We start from the raw sequence: 26,932 nt of genomic DNA on the forward strand, positions 1-26,932 counted from the left end.
AAGCTAAAAATATAAATGGTGCTCTTCCATAATTAGCTAAAAATGTGAATGTTACCTCTCCATAAGGGACAAATGGGTACAGTATCAAATTGTGCTCTGACAACAACTTGGCTTAAACAAAGGCAATTATGATCTCATGTTACAGGAAGTTCAGAAATAGGACAGCTGTCTGTGTGATATGATCATAGGCCCAGTGATGTCATGAAGACCTGGATTCCTCTCTTTTAAGCTCACCATCGTAACTTCTACCCTTATATTGGCTTCCTTCATGTTTCAAATGGCTGCAGCTGCTCCAGGCATTGCATCCAGATGTTGAAACAGCAAAGATGGAAAGAGACCAACTCTTCCAGGGCTTCCTTCTCAAGAGTGAGGAAATCCTTCCTAGAAAATTCCCTGTTGACCTTCTTTCCAGTCTCTCTGCCCAGATCTGGGTCAGATGTTCACTGCTAAACCATTTACCAAGGAAAACGGAAACACCATGATTGGCTTTATTAACTAAGATTTGCTTCTGAGCTGGCAGTGGCATCCGTTTTCTCTGAGTTGAATGCATGAATAAAATAGCTCTGTTAGCAACAAAGAAGAAGGGAATGGTTGTTGGGGAGGTAACCAGTAATCTCCCAAGACACCCTAAGTTTTTTCTTCAGTCTCTGGCACACTCTTAGAACAATTTAGAATGCTATAGTAACACTTTATGCATGTAATGGTTGTCTGCAAGATACACACAAGCCCTGAGCGTTGGTCTCCGTGTAAGGTTCTCATGTACTGTGACCATGCTTTGTATTTCCCTTACGTTTTGCTTAAAATCTGTCTCAGTACTGTGCACTGGAGATAAAAACCAGGACCTCCCCTCTATTTTCATAAACCTTTGGTATATGGGTTTCATATGGAAAAGAAGTAGAACTGGCTTTCCTGTTTGAGAATTACTGTTTGGTAGAGATTTGACATCTAGGAGCGCCACTGTCAGGACTTCGGCTGGGACCGAAGGTTTACACCCTGATGAAGCAAGTCTCGCTTTCCAGTCTGTATTACTCAGGCTCTGTGCGTCTTACTCCACTGCACAGCCCAACATTTTGAATGTTGAATTGCCCATTAGCACCACCAGTGAAAGACCAGGAAAGGGGAGGGGTGGGGTTGAGGAATTTATACCAGTCAAATACTTCTTGTTGTATCTAATTGGAGAAAGGGTTTGAAATCACCACCTCAAAGAGTGTTTGAAAATAATTTACTTTATTTCTCCATTCTTTTTCCCCGAATTGTACAAATTATTAGCATTACATTTTTCATTAAAAAAAAAAAGAGAGAGCAGCAATGTAAGAAAACATGTCCCTGGGTTGAAAAAACAGGCCTAGCTACTACATGCCACAAAAATTCAGTACTATTTTACATTTCATGTACATAGTTGAATCATAGGGTACAGATACTATCTTCTTATTAATGCCTGACTTGCAAGTATTTTTTGGCAGCAGAGATAATCAAGGTGATCTTGGATCAAACCTGCCCATTCTTCAGCCAAGTAGATGAAAACCCAAAATACAACCATTTCCTACCATGCCATGATAGAGTCATTGCTTCAGTTGTAATTCTGGATGAAGACAAAAAAAAAAAAAAAAAAAACAAGATGAAACAAAGGAAAAAAACTCCACCGACTGTACTTGTATACTTTTTGTTTTAGTTTGTAGGGATTTTTACAACATAATTACATGTTCTAATTATGAGATTACATACATTTCTACCACTTATATAATCAAGTGTAATTATACCAACTACTTGGGCAGACAGTGATAAAAAATTACTTGAAGAAGCAAAAGTTATATGTCGAAGTGCCATTTCAGAAAGGCTTTTGGAGCATATATGCCACAGATCCCAGATGAAGGTGACACAATAGCCTCCGATAGCTTACTTTTCATAGGTTATGGCATCGAGAATGACTCACATTATTTTGAAAGTTTGGTCTTTTTAAAACTGTCTTTCAAACCTAGCACCCATGTTATATACCTTCTCCACTTGTGCAGAAGCTGGTTGAGCTCTGAGTTTGTCTCCTCCTTGCCCTCACCTTCTCTCCCCCCCCCACCCCCGCACTTCCTGCTTCCTACCCTTCCATCCTTCTTTCCTCTTCCCTACCCCTACCTTATATCTAGGGACTGGGAGAAACAGTAGGCTAATGGGGACAAATGGAGTGGATTCTTGGGACATTATTTCCCACTCGAGTAATCCTTGGATCCAAATGTTTGAAAGCAGCTGGTTTAGAAGAGTTAACGTCATCCTTAAAATTGTCTGATTCCTCGGATGGTGGACTAGATATAGAGTCATAGTCCATTGGGTTTCATGGCCTTTAGGAGCATTTTTAGCATGATGTCGTTGTTGTGTAAGAGAAACAAAATAGAGGAAAGTAAACACTACAGCATAAGCAAAATTAGGAACTTTTAAAATGAAGTATTATGTTACAGACAGTTCCTGAGAAACAGCATGCTATTTATTATAATTGTTTCTTTCATCACTGAAAACAAAGTGTATTGAAAGGGTAATTTTTCTGCAAGTCAACTCCTTTCCCTCTGATGTCTTTTCAAGACTTTCTTTTCTTAAGCAAAATGTCTTAAAAATAGAATTGTAAAACTCATTTATTTGTGGACTACCTTAACACTGCTAGGACTTCTCCAGAGGCTTTCCATCACTTCACATGTTAACTCATTCTTGATTAAAAATAAATGAATAAAATTCCTAATCACCTGTCCTGAGTTTACAATTCAAAGCAGTTTTTTTTTTTCTTTTTTGGACTAGCTAGTCATGTTCTCCTAAGGACAGCGTCTTTGAGGTGTGTTGTTCATCGTCCATATGGAGCAAATTAGAGAGAGAAGGAGGGGAGCTGCCACTGTTTCTGATTGGTTACGGTAGTATTAAAAAAAATTGACTTGCCCCGCTCTAGAGAAGAAAGATGGATAAAATGCTCTTTGAACACACTAGTCTTTTTTTTTTTTAATGTCGGTACAGAAGGGTTGCATTTATATTTGGCTTTCCAGACCTGTCTCTTGACCTTCTAATTACTTTATTTGAAACAGCACTGAGGGTATAATAAACCTGGAGGTTGCCTCTCCTTTGCTTTATCATAAATTAAAGCTGCTGGTTTGTTGAGGTGAAAGTGGAGGCAGAATGTTCATTACTGCTCAAGTGACGGCTTGTCAATAGCAGTGCTTTTTAGTTTGTTCTAGTCAGCACTTGCTGTGCATTTTGTTGGGCCACTGGGAAATAAATACAACAAGATTATACGTTTGGAATACCACAAGAGTTCACGGAAAAAAAAAACACAAATGATAAATTATACACTTGGTAGAAAGTGACATGCTATCTTGTGCTATTAACAACCAAAGATAATTGCAACGAATTGTAATTGCAGTTTGCAACTTACAGTACAGTGTGTCCAACATCAATCTTAATAGTGAACAAAGCAATTTATATTAAAACTTAATTCACTTGGTAACTTTCTGCTGTATACACGGGAGCTAACAGATGTAGCTTTTCAGAAAGTTCAAAGGCATTTGGAACGTGGCAAGAAATGCTAATGCAGTAAGCCTTGGAGAAATATTGCATTACTACTTGTAATGAAAACAAATGTATGTCATTATCTCCTACTTTGTGTTTATTTAATAAAATATGCAGTTTGCATGTTGGTGAATTCGGTGTTTCTGAATGGATATGGAATGATGTTCTATTTGGAATCAAAGGCCAAACAGGACTAGCAATTATGCATCGAGTATAAATAGTCTGCTTTACTATTTTAGTAGCATGCCCCTTAATGCTTCAGTGGGTTTTGTATGAAGTGTAACAGCAAACTGGAGTAACTTTATTCATGACTTTCCTTAGATTGGATGTCTTTGAAGCAAGAAAGGGAGATCTCCTGGAATTACTTAAGAGAACAAGCATATTTGTTTTGTGAGCTTGACTGATGGCCAGTAGAGCAGTTGAGTGAAATCTCTAAACTGATTAGGGCTTTAGTTCAAATAATCTTCTACCTTTTTCATTAATTTATTCCTTAATGCTATTTTGCTGCTCTTCTACCAAGGATAATAATCTCACACTCGCTGACCTCCATGAGTGGATGACCTGGAGCCCATAACTAATCTTATTTACTCTCCTGACCAGCCGAACTTCATTTACCTTGACTGGATAAAGAGCCTTGCGTTGCTAAGCTTCCCCTCCTTCGTAGCTTTCTAGTTAATCTACAGTGAAGGCAAGATGATAGGCTTTCCCAGTCAAGATCCAGAAGCATCTGGGGACAGTGGAAACTTCAGGCCATTTCTCTTCCTTTCTTGAGTCCCACTCTCCTAACGCAAATTATTTTCGGTTTGAAAGTCAATTTCCTGCCATGGGCTATATGAATACATTGTTGAATTTAGGCTTGATTGTTGAGTTATGCATGCATATAATTTTATATCCTGCTTTTTTATTTAATACCAAAGTGTTTCCCATGTTGCTTCATAATTTAATACTTATGCATTTTAATGACAATAATTCATTAAGTTTGTATACCGTTTTTTTTTCCTAATCATTCCCTATTATTAAAAAGTTGGGTTACTTCTGCTTAGTTTCACTGTTACAGATATTGCTGCAATAAAAATTTCTTTAGATTTTTTTCATTTAGATTTTTTTTTCATTGTTTCTTTGGAAGACGTTATTACAAGTGTAATTTTAAGCAAAAGATGTAACATTTGTCATCCTTAAAATTGTCTAACTGATTCCTCGGACGGTGGTCAAAAAAAAGCCATTTGTGTGGCTTTTTGCCCTACATTACTAAAATAGGTTCCTGGACTAGTTTATAGTAGTTTATATTACTTCCAGTAGTATTGCTGGAATATATAATTTTATCACAGTAACATTGAGATTTATCCTGATTCTTTCATTTATAATCTAAATGGTATTGGGCAAGTTACTTAACCCCTCTGCCTCATCTGAACCTCCTTATTCCCCACCTGAAGGAAGGGGATAGTAACTCATGGATCATTACAAGTATTGTATTACTTTTTATATATATAATATTCGGGGAATAGTGTCTGCCACATAGGAAGCACTCAGTAAAGATTAGCTGTTATTATTCCTACTATAATTTCATTTTTCTCTTAATTTAGTATCACTTTCTATTTAAGTTGCAATTTTTAAAGGAAATGTTGGAGTAGTCCGTTGAAGCTAAGTAGTCAGTAGATGGCATAAGCAACTCCTACTTGTATGGAGTAAGAATTTTACAATGCTTAGGCACAGTAAGCCATTAGGTAGAACTCTGCAGTGAGCATTCTCGCCATAAAGTAGAGGCTTTCAGAATCCCCTTCTCTTACATTTAATAAGCTCCTTCTCTTATTTATATATGATAGGGGTACCTGGGGGGCTTAGTTGGTTAAATATCCAACCCTTGGTTTTGGCCCAGGTCATGATCTCACTGTTGTGAGATAGAGCTCCAGGTTGGGTTTTGTGCTGAGCATGAAGTCTGCTTGAGAGTCTTTCGCTCTCCCTCCCTCTCTGCTCCTCCTTTTCCATCTCTTTCTTTCTCTCTCAAATAAATAAAACTAAAAAGAATAATAAATGGCTCTGATTTCCAGAACAACCTAGATGGGCCTCAAAGCCTTGGGGTTCTAGTTTACTGATCCTGGGATTCTCATATTCAGAACCCAAGTCTCCCACTTTTAGGAACCAGCCTCTGCATTAAATAATGGCAGTTATTTGTTGGTCTTTAAGTAAGACAAAGAACTGGTTTCCTGGATTTCTTAATTCTGGAAAATTGACTTCAAATTTTAAAATTTTCAAAGAAAAACTGTAACTAATTGTATTATTCCATGAGATGATTTTGATGAGATGCATCTGCTGTACATGACTGAGTTGAGAACGGCACCTTCCAAAGTGTAGAGTTGGAGCAGCGTGCCCTGGGCGAGCACTGAGCCCCTGGGTAGTAGCTGCTCCAGGTAGGGGCTAGAGATTACTTTCTGAAGACCTTCTTTTAAACAAAAGGAATGTGGATGCCTTATGTTCCCTCCTGGGAATAATTTCTGTGTTAGAATTCTTTGGTTGCAAGCAACAGAAAGAAATACTGGCTAACTTGCAGGATGGGTGTGGAAAGCAAGAGAGTGGGAGGATCTCTTTTGGGAAAGTAACCTGGAAGAGTAACTCAGCTGGAGAGGCAGCAGTGCAGCTCTGAGGATCCAGGCAGGAGGAAAACACAGATACTCATCAGGGTACTGCTCTTGGAAAGAATATGCTCTATCTACTCAAGAATCAGAGTCTAACAGGGCCCAGCCTAGATCCCATGCCCGCCTCTTCGGTGGAAGAGGCCGCAGCACTTTGGTGACAGTCCCACTAAAGATGGCACACTCCTGGGGGAAGAAGTTTCCTTATACAAGATTGGAATCCTCGTCTTCGATGAAAGGGGAATGAAGGCTGGGCCACTAAGGTTAACAAAGTTACACTGCATTTCTTAAAAGACTATAGTACTATTGTAATTCCTCAGCAGTAATGATTAGGAAAACAACTAAATGGCTTACAAAGACCAGGAAGTAATTGGATCACTCAGGGGCCGTTGCCTAGGACATTAGCCCTGGAAGTAACTAATTTTTTATTACTCAGGATGACATGAAGGGCCCACATCAAAAGGCATTTTGTAGGAGAAATGTCTCCCATTTGGCTGCAAATATCACAGACCTGAATGACAGTGGCTTCAACCTCAGAGGGATTTCTGTTTCCTTCATGGGAAATAAATCCACCAAGAATAGGGCCATTATGATGGCTGCACCGCACCACCAATGTTCACGGCTCCTTCAGTCTTTCTGCTCTGTCCTCCTTTTGGCATGGCTTCTCCCTGCAGGTTTCCTTCACCACTGTGAGAGAACCACAGTAGCTACTTACATTACTGGTAAGGAGGAGGAAGAAAGGGAGGGAAAGCAAATGTGCCTGGCCCTTGAGTCACCCCCCTCCCATTGGAAAGACCTTCCCCAGAAGCCCTACCCAGCAGTCTCCTCCTGAATCCCATTAGCTAAAAGGTAGTCACTTAGTCACCCCTTTTGATAAGGAAACAGGAATATTTTTCAGCCAGGTGCATTGCTACTCCTGGCAAAACCAGGATTCTGCAAGGGAGGGAGAAGAGGAGAGCAGATGTTAGGAAGGCAACCAGCAGCTTCTGGCACGGCCCCCTTACCGAAGTGGACAGTCTTCAGCCCCCAGGACTCTCCTGCCAGTCCCGGCATTACCTATGAGCAGCCAGTACACTGATAATGCAGCATTTTCTAGGGTAGGGAGAGAAGTGAGTGGATTGAATGATGAAAACTTTAGGTCATTAAATAAAGTTCCAACATTTTCTTCTTGCCCAAAACAGTCACAACAAACTCTGTGGAACCGAAATCGAAGGGAAATGTGCCATGCCATTTTTCTTTAGCCTTTTTGCAATGCAACAGGACAATCAATACAAATCTTTGCAGTAATCATATATTGATTTTCCTAGAATATAACTCCATTTAAAGCACTTTTATCCCCAAGAGTAGAAACATTGGAGGCTATCAAAGAAGGAAGTAGGTTTCCTTGACCCCATCTGCAGTGCACAATTGATTAACAGAGGATAGTTATGAGAGAGAGAGAGAGGGAGAGACAGAGAGAGGGAAGAGAGAAGTCACCGAAAGGTTAATACTAGCTAAAGAGAAACATGATTATAGGACATTAGGCTTTTGGTAAAATCCTAAGGTCGGCAAAAGATAATGATACCATCTAAAATTGCATGAGATTTTGAGTACTTCGCATACTCTTTGCTGTGCCTCCCCACACCCCAACAACAACCACAGCTGAATTTGGGGGATCCACAAAGCTGTGAATGCGCGGGGACTGATTGATGCATTTAGGTTCAGGGCTGATAAGCTGGCTTGATAAAGGAAAGAGTGATACTGTTTCAGTTTTCCCTGAGTCATGTAGTCATTAAGCACTAAAACTCAAACTTGTATATCTCTCAGATTGAATGTTTCTTGGCTTTCAGACAAAGCTCAAAGAAGAAAATATTTTATTGATTCACTTTTTAAATTTTTTTAAAAGAATATTTTTAAAAATTCTCATTCTTATTGTTTTGTAAGAGGACAAAACCCAAGAGCCCTGCTCCATTCCCTCCTCCCCCTTATCATTTCAACCCCCAAGGATAACCAAAACAGCCCACCTTCCGCAAATCCCAAGAGTTTAGGTCTGCTGCTGACTATTTCTGTGCGCAGATGTCTTCATCCCAGAGACAAGGGGAGTAATTGGATGGTAACGTTGAGAAAGACATGCCGGTTCTGCTCTGGCTCTGGCTCCAGAGGCTGGGATGTCGCCAAAACCGAGGGTGACGCCTCCCAAAGCAGTCCCAAGTTAGCCTCCTAACTGCACTCCTGGAAAAGGCCAGAGGGTGCCCTGGCGTCCACTTGTTCACAGTGTATTGTTCTCGGCGTATTTCCCTAAATCCCTCTTGTTTTTTTGTATCAAGGCTGGGGCTGCACAAACAAGCTCTTCACTAAATTAGAAGGTGTGTGCAGCCTCATTATCCCTCTCAATGTGTTGTACTTGATACTGTTTATTTTACCAGCAATTTCGGTCGTTTGTGTTTTGCTTTGTTCCCCCCCCCCTTTCTTTTTTTCTTTTTCTTTCTTTCTTTCTTTCTTTCTTCTTCTTCTTCTTCTTCTTTTTTTTTTTTTTTTTGGCTTCAGGCAAAGCAACTAGTACACATTGTCAGATAAAGTATCTTATCTGTCAGCAGCACCCTTGTGAATTAATCATAATTCAATAGGCTTACTAATCAAGATTTGAGATGAATGTTTTGATAGAGCAATCAGATTTGTCTAATCTATCATTAGTTGACAGTCGCTGCAGGCAGAGTGTGAACTTGGCAATGGTAGACCTGTTTCTGATCCCTTTGGCTGGGCCCACCGGTTGGGTAGCATCACCAATGGTAGCTGTGGATGCAGGCCTTGCAACCAATTAAGTTCCGTTTCTCACTACCCCCCAGTCCTCCCTCCCCTCCCACCAGTTTGCAGAACAGGTTGGGTGGAGATCTCTGGTGAACCTCCTGCCCACATGATCAACAGATTGGAGGACATGGTGTTCCTTTTGTCATTTTCACCTGTAAACAAAGGTGTGCCACTCCAAGTGATCAATCTCAAGGATGATTTATGGTGTCACTTGCAAATAGTGGTCAGAGAAAAAAAATAAACATAACAGATTATTAAACGTTATTGATTACAACTCTTACTACGTCGCATGCCTCTAAAATCTATGCCCCATTTGACAAAGTTACACATTCTTGGGAATTTACAGCATAGCTTAGGCATTTATTCAATTTGATTGTATAAATGGAAGAAAGCTCTTGTTGTAGATGAATATTTCATTGTACATAATGTCTCAAAATCTGGATAAAATTCTGAAATAATAAGTTACACTATATATATTACATGGTAGTCACGAATACATTAGTGTGAGAAAATTAGGGATAGGGTTATTTTATGGAGGACTCTTTAACCAGTCTCTTCCTTCTCCTCCCAGGTTTATATTAGCATAAAGATATTTCCTCATTATAGAAAGCTTAGATAATTCCAGACAAATCTAAGGGGGAAAAAAAAATCTAAATTTCCTATAATTCCATCAACTCAGAGTTCATCAATATTAATATTTCACCCTATTAAAACTAAATAGGTAACAGACAAATACCTCAGTGGGTGATTGCTTGACACTGTCATCTACAAAATACAGCTCTACGTGGCATGCTGTTGTGGCATCTGTGGACCACACCAGACGAATAGCCAGAGGAGTGCAGGAAGATGCTACTTCTCTCAAGATTTCCATTTCTGCGAGAAAAGCATATAGGGAAACTCACTTCGGCTGTTAGTGTGTCTAACGTGTTGGAAGTGACAACTTTTCGATTTCACAGGCGTGTCACAATCCTTACTAAATGAATGCTTGCCACACTTTGAGAGATTTGTAGCTTGGGCGATTCAGACAAGGGACAGCGGAGAGTTACCTAATTAGCCTACAGGTGTAATTATGTAAGGCATTCCAGGCAGTAGTGCGCTGTGTGTTAATTAGCTTTCATGCCGAACATGCAGTAGCCCCTGAACAAAGAATGAATGGTTCACAGATGAAGAAAAGCTGCTCATTTTGCCCTAGCTTTAGTCTTCTCCTTCTAAAGCTTCCTTCCCAGCCTCTTTTTTTTCTCAAGTCAACACATGAGGCATATGAGCAAGTTACTTTGCAAATAGCTCATCATCTCTCCCCATAATTCCCCTTCTACTTTCCTGCATAATTCCAGCACACTCTCTGGAATGATCTTTTACGTAACAAAATGTGTCTGTATTTGCGTATGTATTTATCTGTCACAGGTTTGTAAAATGCGTATGATTTCCAGCCGTGAGTTTTTGGCTCTCCGTGAAACTCCACAGGTCTCTTGTGGTGAAGACAGGAATGTCATTCACCGTCCACAGGAGTAGCTCACATCCCGTCAGCCATCTTGTTTCCTAGTTGCTCCCGTCCATTGTCCATTCCTGTCTCTAAGGAAGACAAGGGAAAAGGCACCGGTTAAAGAAGATTCTTTCTTCTAGGAAATTAATCCATGGCTTCATTTGTGCTGGTTTCTGCTGTCAACTGCTGCCCGAGTTCTTGACTAATGTATTAAAGTAAATGTTGCAACTCCATATAAATCAGCTCTGCACACTTGCATGAGGAAACACTTGAGGTCATCAAATAAGCACTGTACGTGGATAGTGGTCAAGTGATTTTCCAGTCCTTTCCCAGTTCTCAGGTGGTGAGATCCCATTCTGAGGTTCTCTGCTCCTTCTAATCCTGCCTCCTTGGCATCTCCCTCTGCCTTCATTTTGCTACTAATGCACTCTAGAATGATACACAGGACCACTCTGTTCCTACAGGAGATGAATGTTCTAGAATTCTACTTCTAAAATTCTATCTACACTAGCATGAAATTAACATAGATCAAGGAATTGCCAGCAACATTTAGATCGAATTCAATACGCTTTTTTATTCCAGTACCTCTTTACCAGTTATGAGAAAGAAATGTTTCCATTTTAGTACTAGTACTAATAAGCAGGCTCAGTTTTTATTGTCTTATTGGAAGAAAAGAATAATAAAAACTCTTGTTGTATGAAAAGCATTATTTCAGAGCTCTGTGACATTATGGGAAAGGCCTTCAAGTTGATGCCACTCTAGTGAGGATAAGGGACATTTGAACAATTTCAGTGCTACCTTTGCATAATTTTCAGTTGGATATCTAGTGGAACTCTGTCTTCATTGTCATTCCCCACCACCCAATGTGGATTAGGTCAGGCCCTCATAGTCAAAACCAGTGCAGCCACTTTTGACCAATCACTTGCTTTATGCATCAGGAATCCAGAGTAGTCTCAGACATAATTCCTCTTCCTAGAGAATTCACTATCTGTATGTGAAGATGAAACATTCAATACCTGAAAAGTAAAAACCCCAATAAAGAATCTAAATTACAGTTTGAGACAACACTGGGGAAGAGAGGTCACATGGCTACATGTGATTGTCTTGTCATTGACAGATTTCTTGTAGAAGGAAAATGTTCTCCATGTAGGGGCTCATAGACACCAGTTGTGAATTCTGAACTGAAGTATTCTGTAAAAAATGCTTTTCAATTTTGAAATGGCAGTGCAAAAGAAAAACCTGGTCTATGTAACTGGTAAAGCAATTATTTTAGATTATTATTGAAATAAAGGCATAAAATTGAAAAGTTCTCATAAAATTCATGGACTTCTGAGAAAATGCCAGTGCATCTCACAGACCCAGGGTAGGTGGTAATTTCATTAATCAGTTCCAAATTCAAATGTAAGTTCATTTCAATCTACATATGTAAGATCTAAGGGAAAAGAGAAATTTCAGGTAGGGTAAGATGTAGACAGCTGTATAGGAAGAGGTCTTTTCAATTAGATAGAATTTATTATGAGGGTCAGAATAAGATAGTATAAACCAGGTTCCATGTGTTAGACTTTCTGACTGAAACAGAATGTTCAAGAAACTTAGAACAAATATGTGGGGAGTAGTAAGAGATGCCTGAATTCTGAGAAGCCTTCAAGGGTTTCCAAAGCTGAGAAGTGACATGATGCCAGAGATACTTTAGGGAAGAATAGTTTGGGGGCAGGACGGGCATAGATTTGGGTTCTCATTTAAAGGGTTGTATTTGGGATCCCTGGGTGGCGCAGCGGTTTGGCGCCTGCCTTTGGCCCAGGGCGCGATCCTGGAGACCCGGGATCAAATCCCACGTCAGGCTCCCAGTGCATGGAGCCTGCTTCTCCCTCTGCCTGTGTCTCTGCCTCTCTCTCTCTCTCTCTCTCTATCATAAATAAATAAAAATTTTAAAAAAAATAAAAAAAAAAACAAAATTCTAAAAAATAAAAAAATAAAAAAAAAAATAAAGGGTTGTATTTAAAGAGAAGTCGTGTTCCTGAAATGAGGTGATGTGGGCATGCATTCAGGCACAGCAGAGATAACGGAAGAGAACGTATGAATTTCAGAGGACCTCCAATGTAAGAGAACTTCATAACCAATTGGTTATGGGGATGAGGAGGAAAGAGTCAAGGGTGGTACTCTGATTTCAAACTTGGAAGTAAATGGCCGTTTGGTGGGAATGAGGGTGTGCTCCACCACTAGTGGAAGTAGAGGGGAAGTTTTAAGGATCCAGCCCCATGTGTAGCTCTGGGGGAGACCTGAGATGCAAAGAAAGAAGCACAGCTTTGGCATCTTCCTGGCTGTGAAAATCACAGAGTTATCCTGGGAGGGATTGTTTGATCTTTGTGTCAACTCAGTGGCCTCAGATATAATCATACCTAAAGTACAAAGCCAGTAATTGAAAGAAAAAAGATCTCCAAATATTTTGGGGATTCTGCAATTTTATAGTGGGTTAGTAATCACCTTGACTTTCTTCTTACAGGGCTTGTAGTTAAGGGCTTGTTCATGCCCTCACCAATAGACAGCCGGATTTCTCCTTTGTTTTATTTAGGTTAAAAGACTTTTACATCACCTTGGTTTTCAGAAACTGACAAACTGCCAGTGGCCCGTCAATTGCAGACTGACTTTTTTTTCACCTGCTCACAGAGATACTATTGTCTTCCGAGAACTAGTGCTTTTCTTCAGTGATGTGACTAAGCCTATGTAATCTTTGAAGAATTGGCCGCTTTATACCTAACAGAGAAATGAAGGTGAGGCTGTGGAGCTGGGAAATCTCAGGGCAACACCCTCAAGTGTGAAGTGTGAGGGAAACTGAAGCAAAAAACCCCTCGACTTTTTGCCAAGCCCATTGCCCAGATCTCGACATCTAGACCTGGGCAGAGGTTGAGTTGAGTACATTCAGCTGTCCTTATATAAAACTGTCTTTATAGAGCGTGTACTCATCCCATTCCAGAGAATTGGAAAAGTCTCCTGTTGGTCAGACACACCTGAGTCCTGCGAACCCTGAGCAATGTGACTTTGTAATAGGTGAATGGCCTTTAAGGATTTATTGTTTTATTTTAGTGGGGGAGAGGCAGAGCGAGAGAGAAACCCAAACAGACTCCGCACTGAGTGTGGACCCTGTCTCGGGGCTTGATCTCACGAGCCCGAGACCACAACCTGAGCCGAAACCAAGAATCAGATGCTCAACCGACGGTGCCACCCAAACGCCCCTAGATGAATCACCTTTAAAGTCCTCACAGCTCTTGGAGAGTCTGACTTGTGATGTGTGCAATGCTGTGTCACCCTGCCCACATCATAGCTACCTCAGTATCACTTCAGAGCTGAGAAGGTATAAAAGGGCGCTGCCAGGACCCACTGCCACTTTGTGAGGGCATAACCATGCTTGCCAAATTTTGAAACCAGTTACGAATCTGAAAATAAAAAATTAAAGATGTTAATAATTTCCCCTATTACTGAAGGGTATATGTGAAATCTTGCATTCACCTTTTTAAATAGGCTTTATGATGAACATTGACTTCCCTGTCTCTTGGAAGGCAGATGTTTTTCTAACAAGGAAATAAAGCTACTCTCAACAGTATTTTCCTAATAAAAGAGCTAGTTGCTTTTCCATCTAAAACCAGAGTTTAAGAGCTTTTTATGATTCTAGAATGAAAAGAATTCCCTTACTATATAAAAAAAAAAGAGAGAGAGATTGATGGAAATTTTTTGCCAAAAAAAAAAAAAAGTACCTTACTTTGCCATCTCAATGTGGCCTGCTGGCCTGAATGTAGCAGAAGGGAGAAGCTTTTATTAGTAAATAATCCTTTCCAATTCTATACCAGTCATTATCCAAAAACTTTCCCCAAGGCTGTGTACAGTCCTGTGCTCTGGAACTTGTTTAACCATAGGTGGGTAATGTTCTGAGCTTTTGAAACCAACAGGATGGTGTGAACATAAGACTAGTTAAAGAGGTGCTCTAGTAGTTGTAGGATCTTGAAAAGAGCCATTAATGCTTTCAAGCCACTAAAATTTCTTTAATTCTTCTAGTGTTGTCCTTCATAATTGTACTGTCAAATTTCCCATTTGCACATGAATGGGCTTGAATGAATTTGTAATAATAAGCTGGTGTCTGCACCATGTATATTAGGGTCTCAGCCCCCAACAGCAGGGTGTGATTTGGGAATGAAGCACATGGAGGCATCAGCAACACATAATTGGAGAAGAAAATCCCTTCCAAAATAATGGTATATGATCACCATTTCAAATGTGTAGAGATTGGGATCATCCACTTCAATATCGTTTTTTGTATTACTGTAACCACTGAGTTTAGAAAATACAGAGTTGATTCCAGATTTTTCCTTGCAGTTTGAAAGAAGGCACACATCTCTCACAGTGACTGATATTCAGCATGAAGGGCCTTACTAACTGAACAGGATCTGATTTCGTCAGTTTTGTTACTTTCAATCGAAAACAAGACACATTCTTTGGAGAAATCCTCTACTTTTATGTTAAGGTATTCCTTAAACAAACCTGGAAGATAAGGTGCCATTATAGCTATAAAAATTAAAGCATCAAAAAAACCAGATGTTGTTTCCGAGACCACAGAGCCATTCACATTCAGAAACAAAACGAGACCCCTAAGAGGCTGCTGCTTCATTTTGGCGGGGTCACTATGGTTCTGGCCCCTCAATCAGGCTTATGGCAACATGAGGGGAGGTCTCAGCTGAATGCAGAGTCTTCATTAGACGTCCTGTAACTAGGTCTAAATGTGACTTCACAAAGACCTCTTAACTAGACACTGGCTAGAATGACTCTTCCCCTGGGAGAAAAGGGTCTTTAAGATATTTTGAGGGGAGGAGAAGGGTTAAGAGGTCTAATCCATAGCTCTAAATTCCCGTGCTTGGGGGAGCTCATTGACATGGTAGGTTTTAAGGGCTTCTTTGGAGCCATTATGGTTTGTCATGCTGAGGCCCACTGGAGAACACTTAATTGTAGATTATTACCCCAGTGTGTCGCAAGGGCTTTTTGAGCGCTTTGACAAAGCAGCTTGCTACCGCTTATGGGAAACCTTGGGAAAGTTTTGATGCACACAAACCCGAGAACATTCTTTGGGTTTGTGCTTTTAAGTTAAATAACTGGAATTGTCAGGGGCTTTTAAATCTTCCCATCCCTTCCTTCCTCTGTAAATCAAACCTCAATTGTACATAGATTCCTGGGTGCTGGGTATATGCTGAATATGTTTCTTTCCCTTCCTAATTGTTTGTTTTTGAGGTTGGGATTTTTCTTGGCCGTGGTGGTAAAGATGGTGTAATGAACAAACACAATTATCACATCCAGGGGCTGCAAAGCTTTAATTTAGAAATGTAATCGAAATCACATTGTTTCATATGGAACCAATTCCTTCTTGTCTTTTTCCCCCCGAGGAGTGAAGGAAATATCTCTGGTATATGGTTTAAAAACCTGATAGATTAGACCTTCTGATAGGTAGGTGGATTAAGGCAAAGCACAAAAAAAAGGCTCATGTTTTCATGTGTCTCCCCTATTTCAAGGTATTCTGAGTTTACCAGATTAGTCCTAATCTAATATGTAGTGCTTTAATGTTTTAAACATTTTGGCTGGACTCTATTCCTAGCCTCCATCTCGCCTATCTCTGTTAACATCTCTGCGTGCATAAGAGGGCATTCATTAGGGCTGGACTGAGGGAAAACAGCAAAAGATCAGTCCACATTTCTTGGGGTTTGGGAATGCAAGGCCATAGCACTGAGAGCACAATAAGTTGAGAGGATCCGGGGGTCAAAATTCAAAATGGTGAGCCTTTTTTTTCTTTTTTCTTTTTTTCTTCTTCTTTGCCCAGAACTCCAGGTTCATTTGGAAATGAGTTCATTTCTGCAAACACTGAAGTTTGGGGATCTCTAGCTTCTGCTCATGGTTTCCCACACTGTAAAGCGCCAGCGAAGCTAGAGGATCAGAAATAGTTAACAGTCTTTGTGCTAGAGTATGTGGATTTCTGGGTTTTTTGGGTTTTTACAAGCTCACTGCCAGGTTCCTCTTCTTCTGTAGATAGAACCACCTATACTGTTTGCTTCTTTTTTTTTTAAGATTTTATTTATTTATTCATGAGAGACACAGAGAGAGAGAGAGAGAGAGAGAGAGAGGCAGAGACACAGGCAGAGAGAGAAGCAGGCTCCATGCAGGAAGCCTGATGTGGGACTCGATCCCAGGACTCCAGGGCCACGCCCTGAGCCAAAGGCTCAACCACTGAGCCACCCAGGGGTCCCTGCTTACTTTCTTTTAAAATTACCAAGAGATCTAGACGTGTAGTGCAGAGGACGCTTAATGAAAGCTGTTAACTATGAGTTACTTTGTTATATGAGATACACCAGCAAAATAAGGGACACAATTATTTTGGTAGGACTCTGTCATGGATACAGGAAATCTCAAACTTGATCTTAGGAACAGATGGAGAGGTCATCTGTCTTTGACTTCTGCATCTCCTTAAATTTGTGCTTGCTCTCAGCCTTCAGCACACCAACTTCTCCTGTATCTTAGGTCCACATGGCTGAAAAACGGCTACCACTTCTGGGGCGTTCACCTCCATCTAGGGGGTGAGGTCCCATCGAACAAACATGGCTCCAGGAACCTCCCACTGAAGCCATGTGTGTTGGAGAGCTCCGTTCCCAAAAGAGGGTGACGAGGGACACAAGCCTGTATTCTTCTACTGGACCACTCCTTTAAGGAGGAAGTTAAGGTACCTGCTGTTCTTCTTCTCATTCCTCAGAATAGAGCTGCTTTAAGGAACGAACATAAAGTTTTAGAGCAGGAAAGGATCTTAAAGTTCACCCAACCCTATCTCTGTGTCTCGTTGAGGATCTAAGGCGAACTGAAAGTGATTCATTTTCCAGAGGTCCTGAAGCTAGTTCACAGCATCCCATGCTCAGGCTTTTAGATCAGGGCTCCTAATGCATCCCTTCTTCAGCTTTGCTCCACCATATCACAGCTCGTGCATATTTCACGGGTTATTTTTTGCTATTGCCTAGAAGTTTTTGAGTAACAAGGGATTTATATTTATAGTCCCTCATTTAATAGATGGCTTTAAGTTTTATATACTATTTGGCTTGAGAAAAACACAGGCAATGTTTATGAAGACAATCTAGAAATGTGTGGGCAAGTATTTCTAATGTACCATCACACAAAAACAGCAAAATCATGGTTAAATAGCCCTTAGATTAAAAAATAGTAAAAATTATATAGGCGTGTAGACGTTAAGCAGGTTTGTTAGACCAGTGGTATTATGTGTAACTTTAAATTTCCTTAATATTGCCATTAAATTATTTTTAGAGTTTTAGGGAACATATTTAATAAAAATATATCCCACTCTACTTCTCCTCATCTTAGAGCTACCTGAACTTGTATGCCCAATATTTTTGCTCATGGAATGTAAGGCACACCTGAAACTTCTATTCCAGTAATAGACACATTGAATATGAAATCCTCAAAGCTGTGGCCACAGCTGTATTCAGGCAGGTTCGAAGCAGATGCTTGGCCCCAGGAAGAGGACTCTCAGAGGCAGTCAGAGGATAAGATATTCTCAAGCACAAATGGAATCACTATCTAGGAGTTAGGAAAAACATCACATCATATGACTTGACCCCAGAGGGCTTCAGGATGGGTGCTGGAAGCCTAGAACATTTCAGGTCTTAGAGGCACAACTTGGTTAAAACAAGCTAGATGACTCTCAGCAAAGTTCTTTCTGCGGCTATACCAGCTGCACCAAGGTGGTGCTCAACCTAGAAGGTGCCTTTCCCACTCACAAGCCCCTCATCCCCCAAATTCACTGTCTATACTGGTGACCACAAAACCAGGGAAGAAAATCCAGTTTCTTCGACACCGTCGGAGTTCTAATATGCCCTCGCTGCGGTCAGGGCCAAGAGTAGCCAGCAGAGCTTGTGAGAGCAGGAGGGCTCACCTTGGAAAGGCAGGCCTACTGCCTACACTGCTCCTTTTACTTGAAAAGAGCAGGCTGGTTTTTCAAGGACGATGAGAAGCAGAAGGAAGGGATCTGAGCCGAGCTGACATGGCATGTGCCATACCTGTCAGGCGCCTTTAAACCATTAGCTCCCCAACCCCAGGAACCTGCTCTCTTCAGCTTCTCATACAGCGTGGAACACAGCACGGTGCCGTTGTGGCTTAATGAAGGTAACTAAAGTTTAGGGAATTTGGTGAGGAGGACACATTGTCAGGAGCAACCTCAGAGGCAACCTCTGCTTCTCCAAAAGTGGGACTCCTTTGTTTCCCAGCTGACAGAGGGGTGGAGGAGAAGGAAGAAAACCGGGCTGAGATTGGGCCCGAAACACAGGGGTGGAGGTAGGTAGCGTTTTCACTTCTGTGAGATCAGCAAGGATTTATCCTAATGGTAACCTCTCCAGAGATTTCTTTCAATCATGTCTTTAGTCACCTCGTAGGCCTCTCACTTCCTGTAGGACATTGTTTTCTATATTGAATTCACATCTGCCTGTTCTCATTTAAACTTCCTTTCTCCTGGCCCTGGCCAGCCCCACTGTGCAGGATTGCCATGGGCACTGGCTGTTCAATACTAGAGTGTTGGGAGCCAGCAATTCTTAGCCTTGGCCACAGTTGTACATAGGTGCTCCTATCTGCAGCTGTGTTTAGCAGGCATTTGGTGGAGCCCGGGCAAACCTCAGTTCAAAGCAGAGTTCACACCTAGCGAGCAAACCACTTTAATACAAACAGTGAAATAATTGACCTTAAAATAATCCCGTTAGGGACAGGAAATGTGGTGGCTTGACCTTTTATTAATAATTCTTTTCTTTCCAATAAAAATAGCTATGAGTCAACAGCATCTCTTCAAATTTGGTTAATTTCTTTAGGTTCACTCCAAAGGAGAGGTTCCATGAGTGGCTTTGAAATCTGAACGGGATGAAGAAAAATCATTTATGTGGTAAAAATGTCAGCTACACTAACCAGATTAAAGACTTTCTACTGAATTAAAGAAAAATTTGACTCGATTATTTGAAACTAGTTGTAGATACGTCTAAGCACACAGAGAAATCTACCCTGAAGTTGTAGTATTTGCAAGTTCTCTCGGAGCTTACATTCCATTGCAGGGGACCCCTGTTAAATAAATACATAAACGAGATCACTTCAGAAAGTGAATTAAGAAATGGGGCAGAAGGCAGCCCTGGTGGCTCAGCGGTTTAGCGCCGCCTTCAGCCCAGGGCGTGATCCTGGAGACCCTGGGATCGAGTCCCGCATCGGGCTCCCTGCATGGAGCCTGCTTCTCGCTCTGCCTGTGTCTCTGCCTCTCACTCTTTCTGTGTGTCTCTTATGAATAAATAATAAATCTTAAAAAAAAAAAAAAGAAATGGGGCAGAAGTGTGAGTAGTGATTAGAGATTTCAAGGAAGGCATCTCTGAGAGGTGACATTTAAGCTGAGATCTGAAATACATGAGGGAGATAGCCCCATGCAGACGTGGAGTTAGCGTTCCAGACAATGGGAACAGCAAGTGCAAAGTCTCAGAGGTGGGAATGACCCCTTGGACGAACGGGAAGCAGTGGAAAAGCTTTCAAGGAGGAGTAGAGGTAGTTGGAATAGTCAGAAGGAAAGTAGAGCTGTAGAAAGGCGTTTAGATTATATTGGAACTATAGAGAATACTTTGGAAAGCTGAGCATTGACTGTTCTAAGCCACCTGTGAAGGGAAAATGTGCCTGAGGTGCATGTTTTATTTAGTTCTAAAGAAGAAAAGTGCTACGATTATTCTCGTTTTTATACCTCTACGTTGAGTTACACAAGTATTAGTAAAATGAAGTAATATTCACAAAAACGCTTTAAAAATTTTAAAGCACTGTAATTTGAGGATATTGTCATCATTAAAGTGTTTAACATAATCGAGGGTTTTATTACTTTATGGTAGAAAAATCCTGCTAAAACCTGAAGCGAATTTTCCTAGGACACCCCCCGGCATTTCTCTGAGACCTGTGTTGCTATGAAAAGCTTCTATTGCCTTTTCCCATATCTCGTGAAGGTCTAAGGGAGGAGGATTCCCGCTATGCAGACCACAGACCCTCAGGAGAGAACCACTTTGGCGCCCTGGTCTCCTCTGAGTCCATGGGGTCAAAGGTAAGGCTGTCCTGAGATCGTGACTCCCAGAATGTCTCCACTTCTTGGGCCATGCCGGCTCAACGGAAATTATGAAAATATCCAGGGCCAGGAGCTAATAAATAGGAAGTGACAGGCATGGCATATTAGGGGATTATCACATGCACCAACTCTCTTGCTGACGCAAGATGAAGGTGGAGGGCATCTAATAATCCCCCTGAAATGCGCTGCCCGATGTGCTGGTGATACAAAAGGAAATCTGGTTTCTTGCAAGGCGGACTCAGAAGACTGATGTCCTCTAGATGACCGTTCCCTTTGACGTTTATCTGCTTTTTTGTGACCTTTGGTTTCCAAATGTAGTCCTTGGCTCTGACCTCTGGAAAAGATAAAGGAATGAGTTCCAGGTTTGTTCGGTGGTACCAGGAATGACTAACATTGGAGTTTCTCGGCTGACGGGTACAGGATGGCGGTCACCTCTCGTGTTGGCTGTTGTCAGGGCATGGTCGCCTCCATGAAGGGCCCGGCCGGGATGCTGTCTGTAATCACGTGCTCAATGAAAGCAAGGGGCCTCTTGATACCTCTTGACTACATAGCTCCACCAGTGCTGCCCAAGCCATAGAAGTGTAAAACGAATTAATGGAGCAAAACAAGTGGCTTTGTACACAGTTGGCACTTCTGTTCTTATTCGGATCAGAAAGAACAATCGGATAGAGATCATTTCAGGAAAAAGAAAAAGGCATATGTTACTTATTGTTTTGGGCGAATGTTTTTATGAGGAAAGGGGATGCCGCGTCATTAATAACTGTGGCACGCCATAGCAATTCCAGTCGGCCTGATAGATTAAACGTTAGCCCTCTCTCATTATTCCAGCGGCATTGGCTTCCCCCCAGCCTGATATGTATTCCATGCACAGTCAAGCCTCTGAGTTGACATCTTCTTCTAAAATTGTTTGGCTGTAATAAATATAAAACTTTCACCACTGATGTAAAGCATTGCTGGTTGGCATCATTTCCTACCCCCTTTTAATTATTCCTGACACTGTGGAGAAACATCTAATATAAATCTGTAATGTGCACTGATGACAAACTACACGGTTGGAGGACCATGTAATTTCTCCACAATTAATTAAAGTGCATGGAGATTTTTTTCTCCCTCTCTCTCTCTCTTTCTTTCTTTCTTTCTTTTTTTTTCCCCCCTCCAGCAGCCAGATGCCACTGACTGGCTCAAATAACACTGCTGTCAACTGTAAAAAATTAAGATCCAAACCGTAAGAAAGGTACTTAGATAAAGAAACCAGATGCCGGGATATTTGTGATCCCCGCGCCCATCCCGATGTAAGCCCCCATTGTTCGACATCTGTAACTCCACAGCTTCATTCCGGCCCAGTCTGTCAGCGGCCCATTTCCACAAGCGTCGTCACTTTGGTAAATCTTTTATTAAAAATTGAACGGTGCCAATCAGCAAGGGGAAGAGGGACACCCGGGGCGGGAGCGGGGCCGGGGGTGGGGGGGGGGAACCTCTTGTGAGAAGAAACTGGGGCCTGTTTACACCAGTAACGCCCGCTGGTGTTTATGGGCACGTGCGTGTGGTCACCCAGAGAGAAGGAGGGAAAATGCTCGGCTACCATTTCAGGCGGATCTGCCACCTGGAATTGATCAAAAGCAAATTAATTTTCATTTTCAATTAGGAATACAATTAAATCCAAAGTGTGCTGGGGAGGTGGGGGGGGAATGATACTGTTTACATACAGCCCCTCAGCCCGTGCAGTGGGAGGGCTGGAGGTAAAGCCAGACGAAATGAAATACAATTCTTTGTGTCTTTGCAATTTAATTCATTAAAGTGTTAAGGTGCTGGCTGGGGCTGCTGCTGCATTTTACCTCCCCAGGAGCTGCCCCTCCTTCCCCTGAGGCAGCATTTTAGGAAGGGGGAAGAGGGAGGGCCCCTGGGGGGTGGGGGGTGCTGTAGGAACTGAGAGAGACCCTGCGGGCTGGGGGGCCCTGCCCCTGTGGGTCCGCCTGCGTTTTCCCAGGGTTCTGCTGTGCCTCAAGGATGTGGGGGGTTTAATGGAGAGCCTGAATTGGGGAACAGGAATTTGGCTCTGCCTTCTGCCTCCAGCCTGCTGGCTCTCGGCGTCGGAGCGATACCTGGCAAATGGATCCCCCTTCCAAGTCTGGCCATCATCAGAGATATTGAGTGATTGTGTGAAAACAATCTGGCCGGTGAATGCCTCATGTCACAGGATCCTCGCTCTTTTCACTTGACTTTTTCTCCACATTCAACTGCTGCCTTTTGTTGGAGCAACCGAGTGGGGGCCTGTGGGGCAGACAGGATTCCTCCGTGCTGCCTGGGGAACAGTTGGCCCAGTGTGTTCATCACCAAGGGTGGTAATTTGGGGAGCTTTGACCCTGATTTTAAGGAAAGTCAATTATTTGTCAATTATGAGACCTAGAAATCCAGCGAGAGGACTCAGATGTTAAATGCCCAGCTCTCTGGTTGGGGGATGGCTAACAGCATATCAGCAAATATGAATATGAACAGAAGTTTGCCCCCCTATCGACCTGTCTCCCACAATCAGCTTGCCATGAGCGTGTTGCTCTGCTGAAGAGAATCTTCTGACTCCATCTCAGGGAAGAGCTTCTTTGAAAAAACAGTGGACGATAAATATTTCGCCTTATGAATAACAATGAAGATGGCCTCAGATAATAGCTTACATCTTTCTAAAATTCTTTAGGTGATGGATTAAGAGAAAGAACATTCTGGGATCATGGAAACAGCTGCTTTTGGTGAAAGATTATCCAGAGCAGTGTGGTCACCGCAAATCTCCTGAGTTCCAGTCCATATTTTACTTCATACCACGCCACCACCCCCCCTTCCTCATCCCAAAGCAAGGGTTTACGTTTCCTCCTCGCATGGTATTTGTGCTTTAAAAGAAGATTTTATTACTTCTGCTACAGTGGAATTTCTCTTTTTACTAGACAGTTGGCATGACCACAGCCTGAAACCGCGATGGAGTTGTTAACACGCTGGGATCAGTTTTTCCCCCTTTAAAGCTATTCTTTTCTTTTCTTTATTTTTTTAAGGGGGGGGTAAGAAAGCGCCAACAAATCAACAGAACTATTAACTTTCTGATTTATTTGCTACAGAAAGCAAAAAAAGTCAATGTGAAGTGACAGAAACACCAGAACCGACAGTAGGAAAACATTCTCTGTGAAGGTTTCCAACTGAAATTGTACCACAACCAGTTGGTTATCTGGAGATAGACATCTTCAGTTTCCTGATTGCATAATAGAAATGGGATTTCTTTTTCCTCTCAAAAAAAGCATTATCCATAACGTCAACATCAAGTTGTCTGTGCTTTGGGTTCCAGCAAGCCTTCCTCTGGGAAACAGGCTTATAATCGTCTGAATTGCTAACAGTTTCCACCATTTCTCCTCCTTGGAGGGGAAGGGTAAGTGTTGCTAACACAATGAAGGCCAGAAGAGATCTTCAGGAGCCTGCCAGATTAACCCTGCCCGCCTGGCAGATACCATGGCATTGAGTAAATAGACATAGTCCTACCCCCCACCCCTCCCCATAAAGTGACGTAGCTCTGAGAAAATTCATCTGGTTGCATATGGTGTCTAATGGTGGCACAGCCAATACACATTATTGCTTTACAAGTTACTCAGGGTTAGAAGTCTATAAGGATTTGACACTGTGGTTTGGGGCAGTCCAGGACAGTTCAGACATTTGTCCTGGCTGGGGTTGGATGTGCCCTTCTCATGAATGGCAACCAGCGATGTGTGTTGCCCTGCCCTCCTCACTAAGGCACCCACCCTCACTCAAGCTGACAGGTCTTCCCAGTGTAGTTGGTGACAATGCACTCTGTTTTCCTCACCACCACCCCTGCCCCCACCAGGTTTCTGATGACCCATTTCTGAGATGGAAAATTCTTGGCTTTGGCCGACAGCTTACATCATTTTTGCACTTAACAACGCCCATGATCTCAAAAGCAGCCCTCATTTTTAAATCACTTTGTATATCAATACTTCATTTTATTTAATACAGTGTTTTAAAATTATATTTAAAAGGCAGCCTCTTTTCGTCTCATGTGCCCTTGGCTGGGAAACAAAGGAAGTCTCTTTTAAGAGGTGTTTTACACTTTATGACTACTGAGAGAGAACATAGTTCTTTAATAGGTGTATATGTAAGAGAGTTCTACATTATAGCTTTTCAGAGATTAAAAGCTCCGGAACAGGGCTGTTTGATAACATCTTTGAAGGGCAGAAGAGCAAAGTGGAAGCCTCAGAGATTTGGATGCCAAAACAGAACACTCCCTAAACCTGTGGGCAACAGGAGCTTCTCTGAGATCATATTATTCTCACTAATAATAGCGTGAGACTGTGGGTGAGGACTGCGCAGGATGGATCATTCCTGTCTTATACTTCATGGTTATGGGCATGTAATATGTCCTTCATTGAGGCAGGCAATTGACGGAGACGCCAGAGCATTTAAGACTTGAGTCTACTGGAAATGAGACTTGCATTCTTGCCAGAAATGGATGCTTTTCTGTGTCCACCACTATCACACATCTTGACTTTTTTTTTAATCCCGACTCTTAAAACAATAATATCAAACAACTCCAGGGGAAAAAGTTAAATATTTCCATATGAAGAGCTGATTAAATTTGTATGGTTTTCTTTTCAGTAAAAATTGATATGTGATGAAACGCAGTGCAGCTGGATGGCTGGTTTGGGCTGATACACCCGCATCCTCTGATCTCTGGACCCGGCAGCTCTCAGAGCCAGTGCCCCGTGATGGCCGTGCCATGGCCCAGGTTCGGAAATGCCCGTTCCCGGGGCAGCTGGGCTGCAGGATTGCAGGCGCTAGGCACCATCAGCAGTCACCTGGGTCGGGGCTTTCCTCTTAATTCACATGTCCCTTCGGGGACAGGTTGAGTCCCTGTGAAGCATCCTGGTCAATAGGGGACATTTAATGCTCCATCAGTTAGGATTCCTTCAGCTGAAGATGGGGGAAAGAACCAGGCTGGGATATGGGGGAAAGTAGTGAGGAAGCTGATTTATTGGCTCATGAGTTTGAAAAGGACAAGAATATCTGGTGTTAGTACAGTTCCATCTTGGGTTCAAATGAGGTGGCTGTGACCTGTGTCCTTTTGCTCCTGTGCTGGTTTTATACTTCCTTCACGTTGGTCCCACCATCACACTCTCCTCTCTGGGTCACAGGATGGCTGCCAGCGGCTCTGGAGGCTCTGTGCTTCCCATGGGGAGAAGCAAGGACCCTATCCCGGTGTTCCCAGCAAAGGGGCTCCTTTGCCTTGATGGTAGTATTGCCAGGGCTAGAGTGGACTGCACTAGAAGCTTCTGGGCTTAGTCTGAGAAGGAGACTCTGGGCTTAGTCCTGGTGGGAAACTGAGGTTACACAGAATGAGTTGGTGACAAAACAAGAATGTCCCTCGCGTATGCCAAAGACCATCCCACCAAAAGAGTAAGACGGGGAAGTAGACCTCTTTGACCAGGACACTTGAGTGGTTTGGGGAGACCACATTTTAGTGCTTCTGTTTTTATCCCCTTTAAAGTATGAATAAGAGGAAAGAGCTTCTCAATCATTTGTGTGACTGTACAGGCTTGACGTTTGCTTTGCCCGGGGTGTTTGGAATCCAGGGGGCGGGGGGCCTCCTGCTGCCATCATCAGTGTTCAGAAGTAACAGCAGCGTATTTTTTCTTTAGCAGACATGAAGGACATGAAGCATCAGGACATGAAACCATCCTGATGCTTCTATGCTTAAAAACCATGCCCATCTTTCCTCTCTGCAGAGAAGAAGTTGCCAGCGACTCAGGACCCCTCCAGGCTTGGCCCGCTTTGGCCCACACTTGTCACACCTTCCTGGGGCTCCCCTTAACTCTATGATAGGATGGCATCTCCTGTCTTTCAGCCTGTATTCGGATGCTTATCTCTGTCCACCCTCCATTTCTGTCTCCCAGAAGTCTGATATCTCTCCTCATGGCCAACTGGGATCAGGTTTCCCCTTCTCCTGGTTTCCAAAGATCATCTCCTGCTGGGGCTCGGCTCAGAGTTAACTGGGTTCCGCAGCCTCGCTAGCTACCGGCAGCGGAGGTGCCCTGAACCACCTCTCAGTAGTGACTTTTCCTGAGCAAGGTCAGGCTCCAGAAAACTTGATAGGCAGCATTCACTGTGGGGCTCCTTCTGTGCATTCCTCGGACGGACAGGGATGGTAAAGGTCCCCCTCGCCCCAACTCAGGGACTTCAAATCTGAGATAGAGAAAAAGACAAATTTGGCTCTCAACGTCTGTCAGGCTCCAGGGAAGCCGTATGTGTAACGGAGCTATTACAGATCTCTATTTGTCAAACTGAGTG

The 26,932-nt window shown here is 42.4% G+C and overlaps 1 protein-coding gene and 1 long non-coding RNA gene across 3 annotated transcripts in view; one reads left to right on the forward strand and one right to left on the reverse strand.

Annotated features, from left to right (window-relative positions):
- FTO (FTO alpha-ketoglutarate dependent dioxygenase) overlaps window positions 1-26,932 on the forward strand; it is a 379,547-nt gene that overhangs the window by 298,579 nt on the left and 54,036 nt on the right. The window lies entirely within an intron of this gene.
- Window positions 1,240-8,276, reverse strand: LOC129513847 (uncharacterized). Its single transcript, XR_008665311.1, has 4 exons — window positions 8,171-8,276; window positions 7,172-7,259; window positions 6,679-6,854; window positions 1,240-1,582 (listed from the first exon to the last, which is right to left on the reverse strand). It is a non-coding gene; the product is annotated as an uncharacterized LOC129513847 (long non-coding RNA).

This window comes from Nyctereutes procyonoides, unplaced genomic scaffold (assembly GCF_905146905.1).
Source record: "Nyctereutes procyonoides isolate TBG_1078 unplaced genomic scaffold, NYPRO_anot_genome, whole genome shotgun sequence".
Taxonomy (NCBI): domain Eukaryota; kingdom Metazoa; phylum Chordata; class Mammalia; order Carnivora; family Canidae; genus Nyctereutes; species Nyctereutes procyonoides.